Raw genomic sequence first — 23,443 nt, 5'->3', positions numbered from 1 at the left:
GGGTTCTAATTTGCAACCCAAAATTTGAAAGAGATAGTAAAATTCAAAGTAGCAATGCCACCTTACCTTCATTTCTGGGGGGAAAAATTTTTCTTCTCCTAGGCTCTCTTTTCATTCTGGTCTCTGGCCTCTAACTCTTCGATTTTTAACCATTTGGTTTGTCATGGACCCCTCTGGAAGTCTGGGGAAATCTTTAAACCCTTTCTCAGAATAATGTTTTGTTTTGTTTCTTAAATACATAGTTGAAGGAAATGCCAAATTCCAGTTAGGGGTTAGTGAAGATAAAGATGTTAATTTTGGTTTCTCATAAGGACCCTTTGTCCAATTCTTTTGGGGAGTGTGTGTAGTACTGAAGCATAGTCATTTCCTCAAGTTCTATAATTAATGGCTTCTGGAAGGATTTAAGATAGATAATCCCATAAAAAGCTCATAGGCAAAATACTAATCACTTCAGTTTACTGATTTCCAATTTCAATGACCAACCAATAAATATACTTCTGGCTCAGGTAAGATGATGCCAAATACATATCAAAAACCACAATAAAGAAACACTTTTTGGATAGTCTGTAACTTTCCTCACACTTCTGTTATATCAGTCCTATAATTTAGCAATACCATAGCCCTGTAATAACACAGTGAGGAAAATATAAGCAGGAAAGACTAGAAGGTCTAGATTCTATTCCCAGTTCCATTTATGATTCCCTGTGACCTTGGATACAATCACTTAATCATAGTTTATAATTAACAGCTATAGAGAGGTTACATGGTGATGATACTCCCCCCCAAAAGCTCAAGGTAGTTTACCAACTGCAATTTCCATAGAAACATTAATCTCCCCACACCACCCTCTGAGTCATGGAAAGCACTATTAATAAATAACAACAACATGAAGTCCCACTTCCTCTGCTCCTCATTACAGCAACAAAATGTAATTGACAATGAAACAGTATATTGGTGATAAAAGTAACAAACTTGGTCCTACTGACCCTGAAGCCACCTGCACTGCATGCTGAATTCACCCTTTCTTGATTCTTGACACTAACATGAAATAAGAGAAAAAACAGAAAAAGGATGAAATAAAAATCTGAAAGAACAAAGGAAGAAGTAAGCCTTAAAAGAGATGATTACAACCTCCTAAAAGATAAAATTCCTGGTGGGAATGTCACTTGATATGTTAATTCAATAATTGGTGGTCCTTTTATGGGATTATACTTACCTGTAGAATTGTTGAGTTAGGCAATTTTATAAAGTGAGCTGTCCAAGGTCAATGTATTGGTTAGTTTTACTGATTATTTATCTCTCAGTGTTTTATCCTTTTTTCCTGAAAATGACTCACTGGGTAAGAGATAGGCAATGGTATATTTAGAAATGAATATGATGTAAAAACAATATATATAAAAAATTAGCTGTTTTTTTAAGAGTATTATCTACTTACTGATCCCAATTAGCATGTATTGGGGAAGGAAAGGAGAAGTCTAAGAAAAATGCCATAAAGAACTTTCCTTTTACTCAAAAAGAGGCAGTGTGCCATAAAGGATTGAAAGCTAGTTTCAAAATTGGAAAGATCCGGGTTCAAGTCCTATCTCAGACACATACAAAACATATGAACCTAGTCAAGCCTTTTAGTGCTCTAGATCAATGTGCTGAATTCAAATAGAAAGGGGGATGGGGGAGGGAGGCACTAAACTAAGCCATATACAAGGATCACTGCCAACTGCATGTTGACTTAGTTTTAAAATGCATTCTTATTTATGTTTTATTGTATTTTTATCTGTTTGTTAAATATTACCCAATTACATTTTAATCTGGCTAATCTGGTTTAATCTGACAACACTGGAACAATTGTGGGGTTGTAGCAGCAACTCAGGATGGCCGCTAGCACAGGTTCTTAGATCTGCTTTACTAGGAAAGATAGCTGTGTAAGGGGTCAACAATCTTTTTTAAATTACATTCACTAATTCATTGGAAAAGGCAGCACCCTGAACTTCAGAGAAAATACAAGCAGAGAAATTAGCACAGATCAACAGACAATACAACTGTCTGACCAAGGCAATGCATACATAGTTACCAGAGAGAGAAGCACCAACATTCGGGTTTTTCAAAACCCGGGGCCTCCTTAATGGCTAACCAGAGTCTCATCTTCATTCTGGTCTCTGGCCTCTAATTCTGGGATTTTTAACCATTTGGTTTGTCGTGGACCCCTCTGGAAGTCTGGGGAAACCTTTAGACCCTTTCTCAGAATAATGTTTTGTTTTGTTTCTTAAATACATAGTTGAAGGAAATGCCAAATTCCAGTTAGGGGTTAGTGAAGATAAAGATGTTAATTTTGGTTTCCCATAAGGACCCTTTGTCCAGTTCTTTTGGGGAGTGTGTGTAGTACTGAAGCATAGTCATTTCCTCAAGTGCACTTAACCTTTTTTGCCTCAGTTTGCTCATCTATAAAATGAGCTGGAGAAGGAAATGGCAAATCACTCCTATATCTTTGCCAAGAATGAATGGAGTTGTGAAGGGTCAGACATGACTAAAATGACTGAACAACAATTGCTAGTACCTCTCCCCTCAAAATTACTTTGTGTGGATTGTTTATATTTTATGTGAGAGGTGGTGTGGTATAGTGGAGAGAAAGATGGTCTCAGAATCAGCAAAACCAGGGTTCAAACTCTACCCCTGACATACCCTGGCTCTATGGCTCTGTAACACTGGGCAAGCCTCCTGGTGCCTCAGGTATCTGCCCAGAGTCACAAATTTCAGAGGTTGGTAGAATTTCCTCATAAGTCCCTATACCAGTGAAATAACAGGGCTAGTCATACTATTTGTGAATACAAATCAAGTGCTACAAAGGCGGTATTTACTTCTATAATTGCCTTTAAATGTATTATTCATTTCGGAAGCTTGAAGTTGTGATTACAGTTGCTCATTCAGATACATAATAGAATGGACTTTGAGTTGCATATCTTCTGCCTTGCATGATGATGATAAGAATTAAGAAGCTGAAAAAGCAATTGTTTGGTGATATGTGGGACACAGTAGATTTATTTGTATTCTGTCCTTTGAAAAACATTCCATGTATAGACTTTTTTTATAAGGTACAGCTCAAGGGCTGGTGATTATCTCATTTAAAGGAGCTGCTAACCATTTCAGAAAATTGTTGAATATAATATCGGGAAATGATGCAAGAGTATGACAATATTTTACACATTTGCAAACCAAATGCATTCTACTGGAAAGCAATATCTTCTGCTGCCTACTATTTTGATATGTTGTAGTAGGCTTTGGAGTTCGATGTTGGAATCTTTGATTTTTCTGATAGGCTTTGGTGCAATTACATTGATACACCTCAGTAAACATCGGACTACAACTTCATGTAAGCTTTCAAGGCTGACTTGGGGACATCTTGATGGGAAAATTGGAAGAGGATCAGCAGTTTCTTTTTCACTAACTTTTCCTCTTGCTTCTGTTTATACCTAGTATTTAATGAATTGGAAAGTTTACTTGGAAATGATTCAAAAAAGAAATGGAAAAAGGAAACTTTCACATGGGGAGAAAAAAAAAATTTTAAGTCTGTCAAATTATGCTGAGAGTGAGCTTTATAGCAACCTTCCTAATTAATGAACTTTGCTGATAACAGGAAAACCAGACCTTGCCTGCCTAGCCCTGGGGCCACTGCAGCAGTCTCACTTGGTGGGCTGGTCAACTAAACTGCCCTCTTAAGAGATCAGACCTTCATATGCACCTCGCTGAATAAAGTGCCATTTTAGAAAACAACAAAACAACACAACAAAAACATTTTAAATGAACAAAAAGAAGTCATTTCCAAAGCAGAAAAAGGATTGACTTTTTTGGTTTGTTCATTTTATGGAATGTGAAGATTTCTGGAACTCTGTCTTTGTTCTTGTTACTATTTTCCTAAGAGAAGCCTAAAGCATGTTGACATATAAGAGCAGGAAACACATTTTGGGGGGATTGGATTTCTTTTTCTTTCCCTTGCTCCTTCCTGAACATAGGGACACCAGAAAGAACACACAGAGAGACAGAGCCAATCAATGAATGAACTAGCATTTTTTAAGCATCTATTAAATGCCAGGCACTGTGCTAAACCATAAAGATAGGCCAAAAAAAAAAGTCCCTGCTATAGGGATCACAATCTTATGAAGGAGACAACATGTAGGCAACTATGTAGAGTCTATGTTAGAGGCAGCTGGGTGGTGAGATGATAAAGCAATGGATAAGGAAACAAGAAGAACTGAATTCAAATCCAGTCTCAAAAACTTTATGGTTATATTATCCTGGACAAGTCACTTAACCTCAGTTTCCTCATCTATGCAATAAATCTTAAAGTGCTATATAAATGCTAGCTATTGTTTTTATGTAAAAATAAGATTATATATGTATATATTTATGCATATTATATTAAATTGATGGAAGTGTCAGAGGGATGGTACTAAGATTAGAAAGATCAGGAAACACTTCTTGCAGAAGGTGGGACATTAGAGAAAATATGAAGGAAATCAGGAAAGCCAAGAGGCTTAAGGGAGAATGATCTCCACATGGGGGACAGTCAGAAATCATATTCACAGTCAGGGAGATGGAGTTTATGTTCAAAGAACAGAAATGATGCCAATGATACCTCCTTAACCACTAGCCAGAAACAAGACTCAAGTAAATCAGCAGCTTATTTTTCATAGTCTGAGACACACTCAAAAGAAATGAGTCCCAGACTCCTCTTTTTGTATTTCTAGTCCTCTTAAACAAAATTACCACCTTCTGATCTCTTTCTTTTGGGAGGCCATATATTCCTTTATTCATACCCCTTCCTCCATCCCCTTAGAATGGCACTTCTTCTAGGTTACTTTTCATGAGTCATATTCAACCTTAATTTCTTTATTCAATATATATTTATCTAGTGCTTATTATTCATTATCTGGTCTTCATCTCTCAGGCCTCAGTTTTTCCATCTATAAAATATGCAGGAGGATTAAATGGTCTCTCATTAGACTTTACATCTCTAAAATTCTGTAGCACCCCCTCTGGCCTTCAAACTATCACTGCATTGGCAAGTTAGGTTTCTGTTATTACCTGTTTATTAGTTCCTGTTATTTCCTCTTAGTTCCTGATATTTCCCTCAATGCTGCTGCTTCTAATATTATTACTTGCAAGCACCCATCTTGTGTGTCCCCAGTAACAATCAAGCAGTGTGGCTCAGTAGATAGAGCACTGGTCCTAGGGTCAGGAAGACTCATCTTCCTGAGTTTAAATCTGGCATTAGACATTTACTAACTTTATGACCCTGGGCAAGTTATTTAATCCTCTTTGCTTTATTTTCCTCATCTGTAAAGTTAGAGTTAGAGCTAGAGAAGGAAATAACAAACCACTCCATTAGCTTTGTCAAGAAAATCTCAAATGGAATTGTGGAGAGTTGGACACAGCTGAAGAACAGCTAAACAACAAATCGCCGACAAGGTACAGCAAGAACAGTAGTAATAAAACAATCCGCCAAACCGAGAGGTTTGCTCTCCCCTTATGAAAGTTTACTAGGGAGATTGAGGAGACGCGACTTAGAGTAAAAAGTTAATAAGACACATATGTTGCTAACACATGGAGCAGAAGGTGAACCTACATTGTGACTCCTGGCTCTGCTATTCCTCTTCTTCTTTCCCAGAATTTTCACCAAATTCACTGAAGCATAAGGCATCCGCAATGGATGAGTCCCTCCCTTGGTCACCAAGGCCAGTTTATGACAGGACGTGCTCTTTCTAACTGGACTGGCCCAAATAAATTGTTTGGCTGTTATGCTTACCAGTCCCTACCGAACTTGGCTGCTGCTGTTGCTACTGACTCTGACCAGCCGATTTCTAATGGTTTTGTTACATCTCCATATCTCACTCATCACTCGTGTGCCCCCCTCAGAACACTTGTTCGTCTAAGACCAAGAGAAGGAAAAAAAATATAAAGGAGAACAAAAGTGCTCATGTGGGTACATGAATGCTAGGTGAAAGACAGGGCAGCTGCTGCCCACCCCCCATTCGGTGGCTTATAGCAGTTCATTCCTGGATCACCTCAATCCCTAGGAAGGAAAAGTGCAAAATGACTAAGGGAAGGGCATATTGACTCTTTTATATTCAAACTCAGCTATGGCTCTGAGCATGAATTTTGAATCCCTTCTTTTCTTTAGCCAACCAGAGAAGCCTGATCATTCCCTCAACACCAGTACCAAGGACCATTGTACATGAGGTATTGTGCCACTGGCCTAGGGTGGAATTGAAGAAGATATAAAAAAAAAAACCTACCCTGGAGAACTGGAATTCATTTTCTGTTTGGAAGTCCAGGCCATAAATAAGCGAAAAGGAAAATTACTATAGAGAGAATATATGATTAAGTGCGAAGCAACAGGGACAATCAGTGCCTTCATCATCTCTACTAACAGCCTCTGATCTCTGACCCTACCAGTCCTTCTCCACAATGCTACTCGAGTAATCAGCTAAGACCATGCCATTTTTCTAACCTAGAAGTGAAACTGTAGTGATTCCCTATTGCCTTCCAGACAAAATATAAGCGGCTGCCTCTGGCTGAAGGCTTCCACTGCCTTGCCCAAAGCTACCTATAGTTTCATCTTATACTCCTCTCTTTCATTTACTATCCAGGCCAAATAAATTGAAATCTGCACTGCCTTCCCTTTTTACCCAGACCTCTCCCATTTCCTCCTTCACTCTGGTCTCAGAAGAAAATGTGGCCTTTCTTAACAAAGCCAACCTCTCTACATGTACCTTTGTTCCCATCTCCTAACTTCTCCAGAAATTTGACCCCGCTCTCCTCCATTTACTCTCAGTTTTCTTCTGTTTCTCCCTTTCTATTATTTCCTTCCTGGCTGCCTGCAAGCACGCCTAGGTCTCAGCCATCATTAAAAAAAATACCCAAAAAAACCCCACCTCACTTGATCCTACCATTCCCATTAGTTATTGTCCTCTATCTGGCACCATTGTGCTTACTTTGTATAATGAAAAAGATAAATTTGGCTATTTTCATCATCTGTCTCTTATTTTCTCCAAGAGACAGAGTAGAATCTATTAAATTGCTAAAGCAGAACACCCACTCTTCTCTATAAATGCCATTCTTTGATTTTTCTCTGGGAAGCTGATTAAACTATACCAACATACAGGGAGCTTCAACATATTGTATATCATTACCATCAAAAGAGCCTGATTAATCCTATGTATGTCAGATGCAGTACACAGAGTTTTATAGGCAAAGGACACTAATCTTTCAGTACTGATGATCTAAAATAGAAAATGCACACACAAAGAAGAAAAATACAGACAAATCTCTCTTAAAGTCATAGACGTATTCCTGAAAAGGTAGTATAAAGTCAAATGATTGTAAATAACAAAAAAATTTCATGTTCCAGGTTAGGTCACAATTTAAAGAAATGTTGCAATTATTATTTTTTTCATAAATTAAGAATACTTCTCTAATAGGAATTATCACTCCCCTTTGTATCTATTTTGTAAGTTTGGGATTTCCCTTTATTGTATTTTATCAAATTAGCACACATCAGTAGTTTGTCTCTCACTCGCAGTCAGACACTAAGCATTTTTTAAGTGTCTCCTTTCTGTCAAAGACTGCTAAGTTCTGGAGTTACAAAGAAAGGCAAAACTTTTGTCCCTGTCCTCAAGGAATTTTCATAAAATATTAGTATTTAGAACTAGAAGCTACCCTAGCAGTCACTTAGTGTAAACCCACTAATAATGCAGAACAGGAAACCAAAGCCAAGAGACATGTAATTTGTTCAGTCTTACAGTTAAAATAGGCAGAATTCAATGCAGTTCCTCTGATTCCAAATTTTATGTTCTGTTTTCCATTCAACCATATATCCTCTGCACAAATAATCTTTATGCAGTTAGACTAGTTCCTCTAGGTCTAAGACTGCTTCAGTTTTGTTTTTGTATACCTACCTAATAGCTAGCACAATATCTTGTAAACAATAGACAATTGAAAATTTTAAAAATTATATTGCTATATCTAGGGACAGCTAGATGGCACTGTGGGTCAAGCACCAGCTCTGAAGTCAGGAAGACCTGAGTTCAAATCCAGCCTCAGACACTTACTAGCTATGTGACCCTGAGCAAGTCACTTAACCCAAATTGCCTCCAAAAACAAAGCAAAGCAAAAATTATATTGCTATGTCTAGTTCAAAAGTGACATGAGATAGGGGACTGGAAATCTTCTATTATCTACAGAAGCAATCTTTCAACATCCCAGCAGCTCTCTGTAACAGGGCTATAAATAAATTATCTATCTATTCAAGAAACTTCAGTGGAGTGTGTTTCTACACCAAAAGTTTCCCAAGATGATAAAATTTCAACCAAATAAAAAACCTCAATGTCATAAGAATAATTCCTAAGTATAATAGCTTTTTACCATTTGGTCAAGATTGTGTTTCAAGTTCAAAGTCTATCATCTATTTGTATAAACCATATAAATTATAGGCACATGTTTAAAAAAAAAATGTTATAGCATCCTGGTAATCCAATTGGTGCATACACGCACACTTGTAAAAAGTCAAACTTTTGCATTACATTGCTTTGACCTTGAAGCTAAAATCAAGCATGGAGGAAGGAAGAATATTTGTCTCAGCAAGTTCAGACACATGTTCAGTTTCTTTTGACCTGGTTAGAAAATATCTCTATCCCAACAAGCCCCATTGACAATCCTTCAACAATAAGCAATCATGGATTACAATGGCATTCAAGTTTAGAAATGTGATAATGCATAGTATTTTTGAAGTTTATATTGATTACACTTTTTACTTCTTGCTGTATACTTAAACTTAAAAAAAAACTGGCCCTAGTTTAGTGTACCATATTAATGACAATCAGTCACACTTCTGCAATTTAGGGTCCTAAAAAGTGGACTGGCATACTGATACCTTCAGGATCAGTAAGGATGTGTCATAGCCATCTGACTGAAAGGACAGCTTGTTATGCACCATGCCAGCATTCCTCTTGTGACTGAGATGTAATGATCCGATTCAATAAGCATTTATTAATTACCTACTGTTTGCCAGGACATTAAGCGCTATAAATCGTTATGTTTCCTCCTATTTTCCTTAGCTTCTCCCTATGACAATTTAAAATAAATCATTTCAAAACTCTCCTGATTTTTTTATGAAAGGTTTTTAAGGGGAAATAGGGGAAACATGCTACTGCTGGTTTTCATTATATATTTTGTACATCAACAGATGTTTACTAAGGGCTTCATATGTGCCAGGCACTTTGATATGACCTGGGGGTACAAATATAAACTATAAAGCAATACTTACTTAACCACAAAGAGCTTACACTGAAAGAAACACTAAGCACATGGACAGCTAGGTGGTACAGTGGATGGTGTACTGATCCTGGAGTTAGGAAAATCTAAGTTCAAGTTTGGCCTATGACACTTAGCTGTGTGACCCTGGGCAAGTCACTTAAATTTTATTTGCCTCAATTTTCTCATCCATAAAATGGAAATAATAATAACACCTACTTCCCAGGGTTGTTTTGTGGATCAAATGAGATAACAATTACAAAGCCCTTAGTACAGTACATGGAAAGCACTCTATAAATGTTAGCTATCAAATATATACAACATAAATATAAAATAAATAAACATAGATAAAGATATTTAAATTCAAAAAAGTTTAAGAAATTTTCCTAAAGGTACATAGTAAGTATAGAAGCTAGGACTTCAATCTAAGGCTTCTCATTGTAGGTCCAGGCTTTGTGGTCTCATTTTTACCAGGATGACTCTCGTAATAATCATCTACATTCTCTCAATGTTTAAATTGTTCATGCTGTGTTCATTAAAAAACAGTTGGCACACATACATATGCCATATAATTGATGCTTAGTTTAAATTTAAATACATTATAGAGTTCAGATAGGGAGTACCTCTCTCCATATATATACATACATGTGTACATACATGTATAGAGATATACATAAATTGATTTAAATAACTGAAAATATAACTTCTTATTAGAAAAAAGGCTAGTTTCAGGACTTTTCATAAAAAATATAGTAGAGAAAATAACTAAACACTAATATGGCTTAGGAGGAAATGCTCACTTAGTGAAAATAAATTGTATTTTCCAGGCAACTGCACTATCTACAAGAGATGACAAACATAATGTTCAATTCAAGTCAATTGAACCAGCATTTTAAAGCACCTCCTGTGTACAGAGCCCAGTGCTTTGTACTAAGGGATCTACAAAGTTTAATTAAAATATGGTCCTTACACCAAGAAGCTCACAGTCTAGTAAAGGATTAAGACTCAGCACAGAGAGCTATGATGGACAATATCACACCACAAATTATAAAATGTAAAAATAAAGAGCTGTTTGAAGTCCACAAAAGAAGGTCATTATCAAGTGGGAGTTGGGGGTTGGGTGGGGGAGACTGCCTGAAGAAAGTAGCATTTAGGTTGTACTTTTATTAGTGAACAGAGGAGAGACATGCTAAAAATAAGGGAGACAAGGGACTACTACCTTGACTAAAAGCATTGAGGTCTGAGAGTGCTGCACACATGTGGGAACAAAGATTCATCCATTTGGGATGCGGACATGTGTATTGAAGGAAGTAATAAGGAACAAATCTGAAAATGAAGAGCAAGGCATCAGGATTTGGAAGACTTTGAATGCCAAGCAGAATATTTTTAATGATACACATTATGTGACTGTAAGTCACTAAAAATTTCTGAACAATGGAATAACATGACCAATTCCATGCATAACAAAAAAATTACTCTGGTAGCAATATGAAGAATGGATTTAGTTGAGGGAGAGTGGAAGCAAGAAGAGCTATTAGGAAGATAGTGCACTAGTAAAGCTGGGTGGTGATGAGGGCCTATACTAGGAAGGTGGCAATGGGCATAGGGAAAGGATCAGACGGGAGAGATGTTGAAGAGATGGAAATCATAAGATTTGTTAATTGATTAAATATAAGGAGGAAGAAACAGGACTTAAAGAGAAGATCAGACCTGTAAATATGGAAGGCCATATGAATGGTGATGCTGCAAATAAATGTTAAAGTTTACAGGAAAAATAGGTTTGAAGGGGAAAATTATCTCATAACCATTTCTCTTGATTACAGAACTTACCATTATTCAGGTTTACAACATCAGGGTCATCCTTTGGCTCTTCATTTTCACCACTTCCTCACATCTAATCAGTGATCAAATTTTGTCAACTTTGTCTTTACAACATCACCATCTTCTGTACCCTTTCCTCAACTAATCATCCTGACTTAAGCTGTCATCCTTTCTTTTGGACTACTACATCATCCTCAATTAAGTAACAGTGATATCTACTACTAATCTTGTTGAAAACAAGGACAGTAGACCACAGCTGGATATTTTAACCACATTCTAAACTTCCTTAAAAGGTAAGATGACTTAGACTTAAACCAACATCTCACATCATATTTTATTTTATGTTTTGCTTTTTTTCTTTTTGGAGGGGAAAGGGCAGGGCAATTGGGGTTAAGTGACTTGCTCAAAGTCACATGGCTAGTGTGTTAAGTGTCTGAGGATGGATTTGCACTCAGCTCCTCCTGACTTCAGGGCCAGTGCTCTATTCACCATGCCACCTAGCCATACCCACATCATATTTTATAATGAGTTCAGTAGATAGCATGCTGTGCCTGAAGTCAGGAAAACTCATCTCCCTGAGTTCAAATTCAACCTTAGACACTTACTAGCTATGTGACCTTGGGCAAGTCACTTAAACCTATTTAGTTAAATTTTCTCATCTATAAAATGAGCTAAAGAAGGAAATGACAAACCACTCTAGTATCTTTGCCAAGAAAACCCCAAAAGGAGGCAAAAACACTTGAATATGACTGAAAATGACATGATAACATGAGTTCAAAATGGATGTGTGACTTGGATATTAAAGATTATACCATGAAAATTTAAAAGAGAAGCAGATTATATGCCTCTAATAAGTATACATAGCTGATGTATTCTTTTTGCTTTTTGCTTTTTGGAGGGGGGAAGGTAGGGCAATTGGGGTTAAGTGACTTGCCCAAGATCACACGACTAGTTTTTGTGTTAAGTGTCTGAGGCCAGTTTGGTACTCAGGTCCTCCTGACTCCAGGGTCCATGCTCTATTCACTGTGCCACCTAGCTGCCCCCAGATGATGTATTCTTAAGGAAACAAATAATAGAAGCAATTATGAAAGACAAAATAGATCATTTTGATTATATAAAACCAAATAGCTTCTGCACAAACAAAATCAGTGCACTAAAATGCACTAAAATGGAATATGTGTGTATGTATACATATATATTATCAAATTTCTCAAAGCTTTGTATCCAAATAAGACAAAAAAATCACTCCCCAAAAGGTAAGTTGTCAAAGGATATGAGCAAACAGCTCCCAAAAGAAGAATCACAAACTATCAACAACCACTTGAAAGAATACTAGAAAGGAGATTTGGGACATGGAACTTGAGGCTCTTCCCTATAGGATTTGAGTAAAATTATCATCCTAATCCTCTTCTCTTCCTTAGAATATGAAGGGGTATTTGGGGGAGTGGGTAGAAAAAGTGAGCCCCATATGTTGGGCAAGTTTATATATTTGGTGTTATATCTTTTTATTTAAGTATTATTTTGTAAAAGATAAGCCTACAGAGTGATTAAATGGAACTGGAGTGAAGGGGAATTCCCCTCCCACACCCTTGCACTGACAGGAACATCATCAGTATGGGCTGGGGCCATTTGCCAATAGTCTAGACATTTGTTCCAACCTCCTTTAAGGTACTGGTGTAACAGTAATGGGAAATTTAAAGTTCTTCCCTGCCCTTTAATAAGCCTAAGGGAATTTGAGGACCTTATCTGCTTTGAAAATAAATCCTGCCTTCTTATAGGCTAGATGTAATCACATTGAGCCTGTGGTGGGAGGGATTTGCTGAAAAATGGAGCAGAGCCCATAGGAAGCTGTAAGTCAGAGCCAGCTAGGCAGTTGGGAGGAGAGCACACTTCGGAGGGAGACAGATAGGCTTGTGAGTAGATATGGGTTTGTGGGAAGCCTAAGGGATGGCGTGGCTCTCTGTGCTGTTGTGGCTTGTTAACTTCTTTGCTACTATTATGGAATCAGCCTACTGGTTTTGGGATTCGGTTTTCTGGTGTCAGAATAAATGCTTTGCTTCTGTCTTATGTATGGAGAGTCTGTTATATTTTGTGATTGAGCACTTCAAGTATATTTATACTGATTGTGGGTGCTGTGAATATTGCATTGGTGCTACAACTGAAGAACCCTGAAGAAGGGGTAAAATGCAACACACCTGACCGTCAGGCAGTGGGCAGTCAGTTTCACACTCAGATATTTAAAATACCCAACAATCTACCTCCCAATTTACAGGCCCAGTTATAGTTCATATAGCACTTTCTTCACACACACCATTCCATTTTTCTTCTCCAAACCTTTTTACTTAAACAATCCTGAGCTTCCTTCAAAGGGAGCTTGGATGCCACCTATTACATGGGACTTTTCCAAATATTTAGTTCTTAGCATTCTCTCCCTCTTGAATTTAAAAAAAAATATTTTATCTATGTTTTTCATTTACTTTTGTGTACATACTGAATCTCTATGTACCCTCCATCCTCCCAAAACTGGCTTCATACAAGCAAGATGCCCTTCTCCCCTCCAGGCATTCTCCCTGGCTATCCCTCAAAGCTGGAACACTTTCTACCTCTCTGACTACTGACTTCCCTGGCTTCCTTTGAGTCCCAACTAAAATCCTACCTTTTACAGGAGGTTTGTAACCCTTTAATTCCAGTGTTTTCCTTCTTTAAATGATTTCCTATATATAGTTTACCTTGGAAATATTTACCTGTTTTCTCCTCCATTATATTCTAAACTACACGAGGGGAGAGACTGTATTTTGCTTCTTTTCCTAGATCCAGAGTTTTCTTTAAGTTACATGGAGACATACAATACAATACAATACATATGTGCAAGGAGATAGGCTGATATAGATGTATGAAATATATAATCCATAAAATTTATACAACATATTAAAATATATTATACACATCTAAATATATTTTATATCTTTATATCTATTTCATAGAGAGATACATAATATACTTATAATAGAAATAATATAATAATAGAAAATACAATAATAATGTTCCCATATATGTGATAATATACCATATAAAGATAGATATAAAGATGTATATTTATGTCTATATATTTATATAGATATATTAAAATATAATTTTGGTTTCTATTTATTAGAAATAAATATTTAATATTATATTTATACAGAATATATAATATTTAATATTAATATAATATATAATGTTATAATATAAATTAATATAATATTTAATAATATATGTTTTACTATTGTATGTCATATTATATGATTTTATATGACATACAATATACATATTATCTTTTATATCTTTATACCTATATTCACTTGAATATAGTTATAAGGATACATAGATATAAAGATAGATCTATATGTCTATAAATTTGTATTAAAGATATATAGATATTAATATAAATTATATACAAATATGTTTTATATATAAATACATCTCTACTTACATAAATATTGATATAAGGATAGATATAGATCTCCTTATATAAGTCTTTTTTGTATATATAGCAGATAGAACTCTCTATACAGATATAAACATTTATCTATATAGACACATATATAAAAATTAAATAATTACAACTACATACATAATAATTCACAAAGTAGTAGTGACTCAGAAAGAGTTAGTGGGCCAGGACTATTCTAAAAGCACTTTTGATTCCAGATGCTTAAACCTATCTCATACATGGGACTCACCCATGTGATACATTCTTCCCCCTAGTTTCCTTCCCCAACCTCATGTGTACAACTGGTGTGGACCTAAAAATGTGGACCAGCTCTAGGTTAGGCAAAATGGAATTTTGAAGAGCTGACACACTGCTGTAATCAAGATTGTTATTACGTCTTTCAGAGACTGTTAGAGGCTTTTAGATCCAATTAATCATCATAATATCCCTGAAAGGTGGAGGACTAGTTGTTATTACTCCCAATTTATAGATTTAAATAAATCTCAGATAATAAATTAAACAGACTCAACAAAGTCTGCATTTGTCTGCCTGCCTGTGTGCATCTTTATTTCATGAAAGGCTGAAAGGGAGGTTCAATTACGCTATGCCAAAAACTATATTTCGCCTTTATAATGAACATGACTTCATAGGTAAAGAATCAGATCACTTGTATAAATAGCCTATCCGGCTATTTGTCCACATGTTACTGGCAGTCTAGCAACTCAGTGCTAATGCCATATTAAAGAACATTCTGTCTGCCTGTGTGGAAGTGTTCTGGCTTTATTAGTTTCATGTAATTCTTTTCAGGTTGTGCTTCATACCACATGCAATCACAGAATCCCAGAGTTGAAAGGGACCTTCCAGGTCTTCTAGTCTAACCCTTACTTGAAACATAGATCATCTCTATAATAACTACCACAAACAGTTAATATTCCAGCCTTTATCTAACACCTCCATGAGACAGGGAATAATGTGATAATAGCAGCTCAGGTTAACATTACATTTTCAGATTAATGAGATTCTTTCCTCTTTGCAGCCCTGTGAGGTAGGCAGAAAAAGTATTATTATCCCCATTACGCAGATAAGTAATCCAAGGTTAAGTGAGGCTAAAGGATTTGTTCAGGTTTACACAGATGCTAAGTGGGAGATCCAGGATCAAAATCTTTTTGTTCTATTATTGAGAGCAATATTGCTGTACCAGACCAGGGTGATGCTATAAATATAGTTTAACTAGATTTCAACTAGTTTAATAAACATACTATACCTTTCATGTGGACAAGAGGGAGAGGTGTAGGCTAAACTGCAACTCAGAACTGGGAGAATGTGAGATCCAAAGTAGAACCAGTACAGGATCATTGCCAAACTGAAGGCAAATCAGTAGTAGAGTGGAACAAGGATCTGTGCTAGGCTCCGTGCTATTTAAAAATTTTGTCAGTGAACTTGGATAAAGTAATGGAGATATGTTTGTCTCCATTTTCATATCATACAAACCTGGAACACATAGCTAAGCGAATGGATTACAATACCCAAAAAGGTACAAATAAGCTAGAACAATATGTTACAGCTAATATGATTAAATTTAATACTGCCCGATCAATTAATAAGTATTAATCAAGCTTCTATCATGTACCAGGCTTTGGGGTTAAGCACTGGAGATAGAACCAAAAACAAAAACACTCTTCCCTCTCCAAACCAGCCTTCACACCGTTGCCAAATTGATGTTCCTAAAGCACAGCTGTGACTATGTCACTACTCTTATCAGTGAGTGGTTACCTATTATCCCTAAGACCAAATGGAAACTGAACTCTGGTGGCATTTAAAGTCCTTCAAAATTGGACTCCAACCTAGGGAACTGTGGATAGAGGGCTGGACTTGGAATCAGGAAGATGTGAGTTCAAATACCTTCTCAGATACTCACTAGTTGTGTGACTTTGACTCCGATTCCCAGTTTCCTTATCTGTAAAATGGGGATAATAATATGTTTTGGGGAATATCAAATGAAATAACATATTTAAAGCATTTTATAAACCTTTTAAAGTACTATATGTATATGCTAGTTATTTTTATCTTTCCAGATTAATTAAACATTTTTCCCTCTCATAAAAACCTATATTCTGATATACAAACTGTTACTCATACATACCTTTCTATCTTCCATCTCTGTGCCTTCATACAGGCTGTCCCACGTGCATGAAATACACTCCCTCCTCACCTCCATCTTTTAAGATCCTTAGCTTGATTCAATGTAATGAAAATTAATAAAGGCAGTCTTACCCTCAAGTTAAATAAATCAGGTTTATAAATATAAGACAGAGGAGGAGTGGCTACATGGCAGTTGTCTGGAAATAAAAAAGAGACACAGAGATCAGGTGGTCTGAATAGACCATAAGCTCAAAGGGTATATACAGTAATGTGGCAGTAAAAAACAAACAAAAATCAAAAGCAATCATAGATTCTTAATAACAAGGGAGATGAGAACCCTAATATGTTCTGCCCTGGTTCAAACACATGTAAAGCACTTGCTTGATATCCTTTAAGAAGGATATTGATAAGCTGGCTCATAGTCAGACAGTGTGACCATGGTGGTGAAGGACATTGAAATCATGAAATATAAGGATACCTTGAAGGAACCAGGGGATGTCTAGTTAGTAGGAGACAAGGCTTAGAAGTGACAGGATACCAATATTTTATACCTGTATTTGAATATTTAGAACTGTCATTAGGAAGAGACATTTGATTTTATCTAATTGGTCCCAGAGGAAAAGATATTGAGTAAATGGTAAAAGTTGAAAAGAGACACATTTTGACTCAATGTAGGGAGTGGAGTGGGAATTACATGTGTGTGTGTGTCTCCATATCCATATCAATAGGGACAGGTCATGGTATAGATGATGTAATTGTAGCTGTAACAATAGCTTTAGATGTACATGTACATGTTGATGTGCATGTGGACGTGGATGCAGATTTAGATAAGGATAAGGATGCAGATGTGTATGCAGATGTAGATAGTCTCTGACAGCCACAGCTATCCAAGAGTAGGATGGGCTGCCTCTGTAGGTAGTGGATTTACCCTCACTGGAAATCTTCCAATGAAAGCTCAGTACTCATTTGTTGGAATTGTCGTAGAGAGTATTTTTCATAATCAATTTAATTCATTCAATCAATTGAATTAAATGGGGCCACACAGAATAAATGATTTTAATGAGTTATTGTACTCAATAATACATACAAGAATGTTTTACACTTGTTTTGTAATTATTTGCATTGAAATAAATTAATTTCAATGCAAAACATTTGATTGCAGCTTCTCAATTATCCTAAGTCTTCATCAAGATTCTTTGTCTATTTATTCCCACTAATGTGAAAATAGCATGTTCTTCGTTTTCTTTGTTTTGCTTTACATGATACTTCCATTTGTCTGTATGTCTCATTCTTAGCTTAGTTGCGTTATAGTATTGCATGACAACAATGCCCAATAATTCAAGTATTTTAATATCATTGAACATTAATGTTACTTTTCGCTTTTTCTATTATAATGATTCTATTCAAATCTTTCAATAGATATATATTCTTTGGGTTTCTTTTTAATACTACTTTCAAGTTATATTCACCAAAAAAGTGAAATAATAGAAGGGGGCACATGCTACAAGAAAAAAAGGTAATAAAAAAGACTGGAGCACAGGGTGACCAGGGTACTCTGGCACCTCACGTGAGAATTAGCACTTGACTTTTTTGCTTCGTACAATTCAATAGCTCAATGAGCCTAAGGATACTCATACAATATGTGGGTATAGTGATTTGTTTATTTTTACTGGTGTGGATTGCAACCTTTCTTATCTATGTTCTCTCATGAATGTTCCATAGATGATCTACCCAACACACTGGAGATTTTCCTCTAGATCTTTCAACATGATTTGGGTACCAGTGCAGCAAGTGAATAATCTCTTCTCTTTTGATTTTTGGTACATAAGCCATAACACATTTCCTTGATGTTACCTTTTATCGCTTTTTGGCAATATGATAATTTGGCATTGTTGGCAATACGCTACTGCCTTTTTATAATTATACTTGCCATAGTTCTCTCCATTTCCTTTTAGATAACTCACAATGCTGATTCTTTGAAGGTAATGGCATTCCATAAGTCATAGCCATATAGCATTATTAGGAGAAATGTGCATTTTAAAGATAAATTTGTGCAATAGGAAACAGCATGGGATTATTGAAAATGCTATGGTTTTCCAAATATAACCCAGCCCATTCTCTTCCTATTTAATTCTGGGATCAACTCACTGTCCATCTGCAGTGAATATCCAAGTTATTTGTAATAATAGACTAATTCAATGAGCTGTCCTAAATACATGCCAATAATCTGGAATAAATTATCCCATCATAGCTGGGAGAAAAGCCCAAAGTTAATGCTAAGAACTGAGACAAGCCAGACTGATCATTGCTGAACTGTTCATTTGAATGAACTGATAGATGGTGATGTTTTTTCTGTGCTTTCTCCCTCTCACTTTCTAGGACAGTATATTTTAAGCCCAAAGTTTACCCATCTGTTAAGCTTATTTACATTTTTTTTAAATTTAATTCTTTTTGAAAAGCAGATTCAAGATAAAGTGTGGTCAACCATGGTCATTTCTGATTTGTATGCATCTGATTATGGAGAACAGCATGCAAGAGAGAGAAGAGCAGTAACCAGCATTATACTCAAGGAGAGAGGATACGGAGACAATAGACTGTAAGTGGCCGCTACCATTACTAACCTGAGGGCCAGCCTTAGCTTGTGTTCTCAGATGGGGGGAGGAAAAAGCTGGCTCCTTATATACCTTTAAAGTGAGCACGATTCAAGCATGATTTCCTCACGCACAGGAAGTGTGAACCAATGGAGGGGGGCCGAACCAGCTCATCCAGCGAGTGGTCCCATGGGAGACGTCCTTGTGAGCTGGCTACTGGACTGTGGCCCTCAGCTAAATGAAAGAGGATCTCCTCGATTATTATATGTCTTCCCAAAGTGTGCTAAAAGTTTAGGATCCAGACCTAAGACTCTAGACAAAAGTCTGATCTGTATAAGTACTTTTAAGTGATGGGAAGTTTTGAGAGAGGAGGGCAGGCTAAGACCCCCAGGTCAATGTTCTCTGCTATGACCATCTTAGATCTAATCACTTCAGAGTGTTGCACTCAACTAGTTTTCCTCATGGAAACCATCTCTTATACTAATTCCTGCCAAGATGTTATGGGTTATAATGATTTAATACATTCTCTCTCCCAGGGGCATTTGCTTTTTCACTTGGAAATCCTGGGGACAAAACAACTTAATCTTATAGGAATGAATATTTAATGGTAAAATTTCCAGAACAACGGCAGACAGATAAGATGGGAATGGGGGAGGGGGCGATTTGGAGCTGGGTATTTTTATTAGAACCCCTAAGACACCCCTTTAGGTGGTGGTCTATTTCAGCTACACACAAAGTTAACTCTCAATTTAGGATAAAAATACATGAACATTAACTACTTGAAGGATGGTACTACACCATTTTCCCATTGTAATCTAATTGCTTAGCACAAAGCCCTGCATCTAGCAGGCACTTAATACATGGCTGTTGAATTTAATTAAACACAACCATATTGTTCCTATAAGAAACACTGTACAGTACTAAAAGCTTTGATAGAAACCATATGTTTATTTCATTTGTATTTTCTTGAAGATGAAGCTAAATTTACTGTCCTATCACAGGAAAGGATTTTTTGAAAAGACCAAGAATCAAAGCAAACAGTACAAAAGAAGTTAATTTGATTATTCTTAAAGTTTAGTTATGATCTTAATGCATCATCCTTTTTAATCCATTGAACATCATTTGCATTGAAAATAAATGTAACCATGAAAATGAATATTAATCACCTTTTCATCTCCATTCATTTTGAAATCAAAGATAATTTTAAGAAACACAGTGAGTGTAGCATTTGATACCAATACTTATGTTTAATTCATACAATTTTAATATACCATCTACTATTAATAACATAATTTTTAAAGTCATTTAGCCCTTTTGTTTCATTTGGGTTCTGCAACCATCAAAGTAAATGGTCTATAGCTTTACTTTTGAAATCAATATGTGTGATGACAGGAACAGCAAAACTGGAAAGATGCCTTGATTTCCATTACTAACACAAGAAAAAATATTTTATATTTTGAATTCCCTAAGAGCAGTTCCTTCTTTATTACAAATCTTGTTTACCAAAGTCTTATGGTTTTAAAAGTTGGCTAGCCATGAACTGAAATCTCCCTTTAATGGGGTCACCTGAGAAGGGACTCATAGGATTATCCCATGTTAGCCTTTTGTCTCTACAGATCAGAGTTTAGAATTTGAAATTACACAGTACCAGAAACCTGGGCTAGGGAGAAAACAGAAGACAAATAACAAAAAGAGAAAAATCCATAATTTTTATAAAGAAGCATGTTATTGGGTAGCAACATGGCTATTTTAAACATTAAAATTCTAATTCTAAAAAATCAGTAGGAAATGAACTTACACTATAAAAGAATATTTCTAAATGGTTAAAAACAAATTTATAAGAAAACTACTCATTGATCTATAGAAATCATTTGCTGCCCCCTTCTGGACTCTATAAATAATCAGGTAAATAGCCAGATAACACGTAAATGCCTCAATTTTTTAAATGACCATTTATATCATATATTATGTAATGTCTACGCATTTGATGTCATATCATGTCACATGATATATTCTCCTCCATGCAGAAATGAATGAGATGTAACGATTCCATTCCCAATTCCATTCATTTAATATAGCATGAATGAGAGGTTTTGCTTATCTACACTAGGAATTGGTGACCACTGAAAAGATGCCGGAAAAGGGATCAGAAGACCTGGATTTCAATCTAAGATGTGCTCTGTGACCCTGAAAACATTGCATAATCCCTCTAAGCCTCAGTGTCTTCATCTGTAAAGAAGTAATGCCTACCTCACAGGACTATTGTGAAAAACAAATGAAATAATGCATATAGCAATAATTTGAAAACCATATAATATAATGGAAGTAAATGTAAGGTATAATAGTAATACTTATTGTTAATAGTTAGTATTTGCATAGTATTTTCACATCTGCTAAATGTTTTACATATATTTTATGTGTTTTACTTATTTTGATCCTCACAGTAGCACTGCAAAATATGTGCTATTACTACGCCCATTTTATAAATAAGGAACCTGAGGCTGAGAGCAGTAATACAAAAAGTCCTACTACAGTGTCTCATCATGTACAATTTTCTATATTAAACCTTGCAAGATCCTTTAAATTGCAAGAGCCTTCCCTCTACCTTCTGTTCATTTGTCTTTTTTTCTTATATTTAATCTTTTTATTCTTATATATTTACTTCATATCTTTCCCTACATAATGTAAGCTTCCTAAAAATAGATTGTTTCATGTTTTGTAAGCCTCCCAAAGGAGATTGGAGATCAGGCAGGAAACTTTGTGTGATAGAATGACATTTTTTTTTCTTCTGCCAGGAGACTGGAGACTAGGTGGGATGGAGAAGGAGCCGTTGTTATATGAGGTTCATGTGAATACTCAGACCATCAATTTGTCACAGCAAGATCAACATTAAATTAAGTAGGATAGAAAAGATAAAATGATAACACAGCATGCAACTACAAAAGCTCAAACTTGACCTATTTAGACAAGGCAGTGACAATCAAAAGTGGTAAATTGGCAAAGGAAAATAAATGTGTCAGCCTGAACTTTTCCTTCAGAATTTTAACCAAAATAAAGCAATCAACACAACAAGGAGAATGATAGAGCCTAGCGATTGCCTCAGTCAAAAATACTTGATAATTTTGTCATATAGAAATATATGGCAGTTCATGATAACACCAGTTGAGAATAAAAATTTATTTGCAAATCAAACCGTTGTAGAAGAAAATAAAGGAAGACAGGGAAGCAATATGAACCGTGGAGAGGAAAAAAAAAGGTTTGCAGAAAGTTAGAGGTGAGACCCAGTTATGTCAGATCACCCCAAAAGCATTTAAAGGTGAAATTGAAAGCATAACAAAGGAAAAAATGGTGCAGACTAGTCAAGATTTCTATAACAAAATATTTTCATCCACAATAATATATAACATATCAAACTGCTTGCTTTCTCAATGAGGGAGGAGAAGTACAGAGAGAATTTGGAACTCAAAATTTAAAAAGAAATTGGGGAAAATAAAATATTAAATAATGTATATTTTTAAAGCATATTAAATAAAGAGATTAAATATCTGTAAGAGGAAAAAAAGTCTCCAACTCTAGAATTGTGTCATTTATTTCACTGTCTCCATTGCTATTTAAACATTCTACTTTACAAAACCAACTTGGTGAACTTCATCAGCCAGGGCAAAGAGTCTATAAGATCAGGTGTCAAAATATGTGTATTTGTCTTGGACACTGATGGTATTCATGGTTTTCTCTAGTCAAGGAAAAGCTTCAATTCCCTACTCATCTTTTCTCCAGAAATTATTTATTTATTTTTAGTTTTCAACATTCATTTCCACAAGGTTTTGAGTTCCAAATTTTCTCCCCATCTTTTCCCTACCCCCACTCCAAGATGGCAAGCATACTGATTACCCCGTCCCCCAGTCTGCCCTCTTTTCTGTCCCTCCTTACCCCACTTATCTCTTTCCCCCTTACTTTCTTATAGGGCAAGATGAATTTCTATACCCCATTGCCTATATATCTAATATCATGTTTGCATGTAAAAACAAATTTTTTTGCATTTATTTTTAAAACTTTGAGTTCCAGATTCTTTCCCTTCTTTCCTCCTCACCCACCCCCATTGAGAAGACAAGCA

General features: G+C 35.9%; 2 long non-coding RNA genes across 2 annotated transcripts in view; both read left to right on the top strand.

The window, feature by feature from the left end:
• The window catches only part of LOC138169992 (uncharacterized), a 713,900-nt gene that overhangs the window by 515,043 nt on the left and 175,414 nt on the right, over nucleotides 1–23,443 (top strand). The window lies entirely within an intron of this gene.
• LOC138169989 (uncharacterized) lies at nucleotides 18,812–21,919 on the top strand. The gene is made up of 3 exons (XR_011170499.1): nucleotides 18,812–19,078; nucleotides 19,201–19,334; nucleotides 21,440–21,919. It is a non-coding gene; the product is annotated as an uncharacterized lncRNA (long non-coding RNA).

The sequence above is a fragment of the Petaurus breviceps genome, unplaced genomic scaffold (assembly GCF_028583685.1).
Source record: "Petaurus breviceps papuanus isolate PSGF00001 unplaced genomic scaffold, PetGlider_PUasm1.0 38, whole genome shotgun sequence".
In the NCBI taxonomy this organism is placed as follows: Eukaryota; Metazoa; Chordata; class Mammalia; order Diprotodontia; family Petauridae; genus Petaurus; species Petaurus breviceps.
The sequence above is the reverse complement of the archived record's forward strand: the minus strand, read 5'-3'. Positions and strand labels throughout refer to the sequence as shown.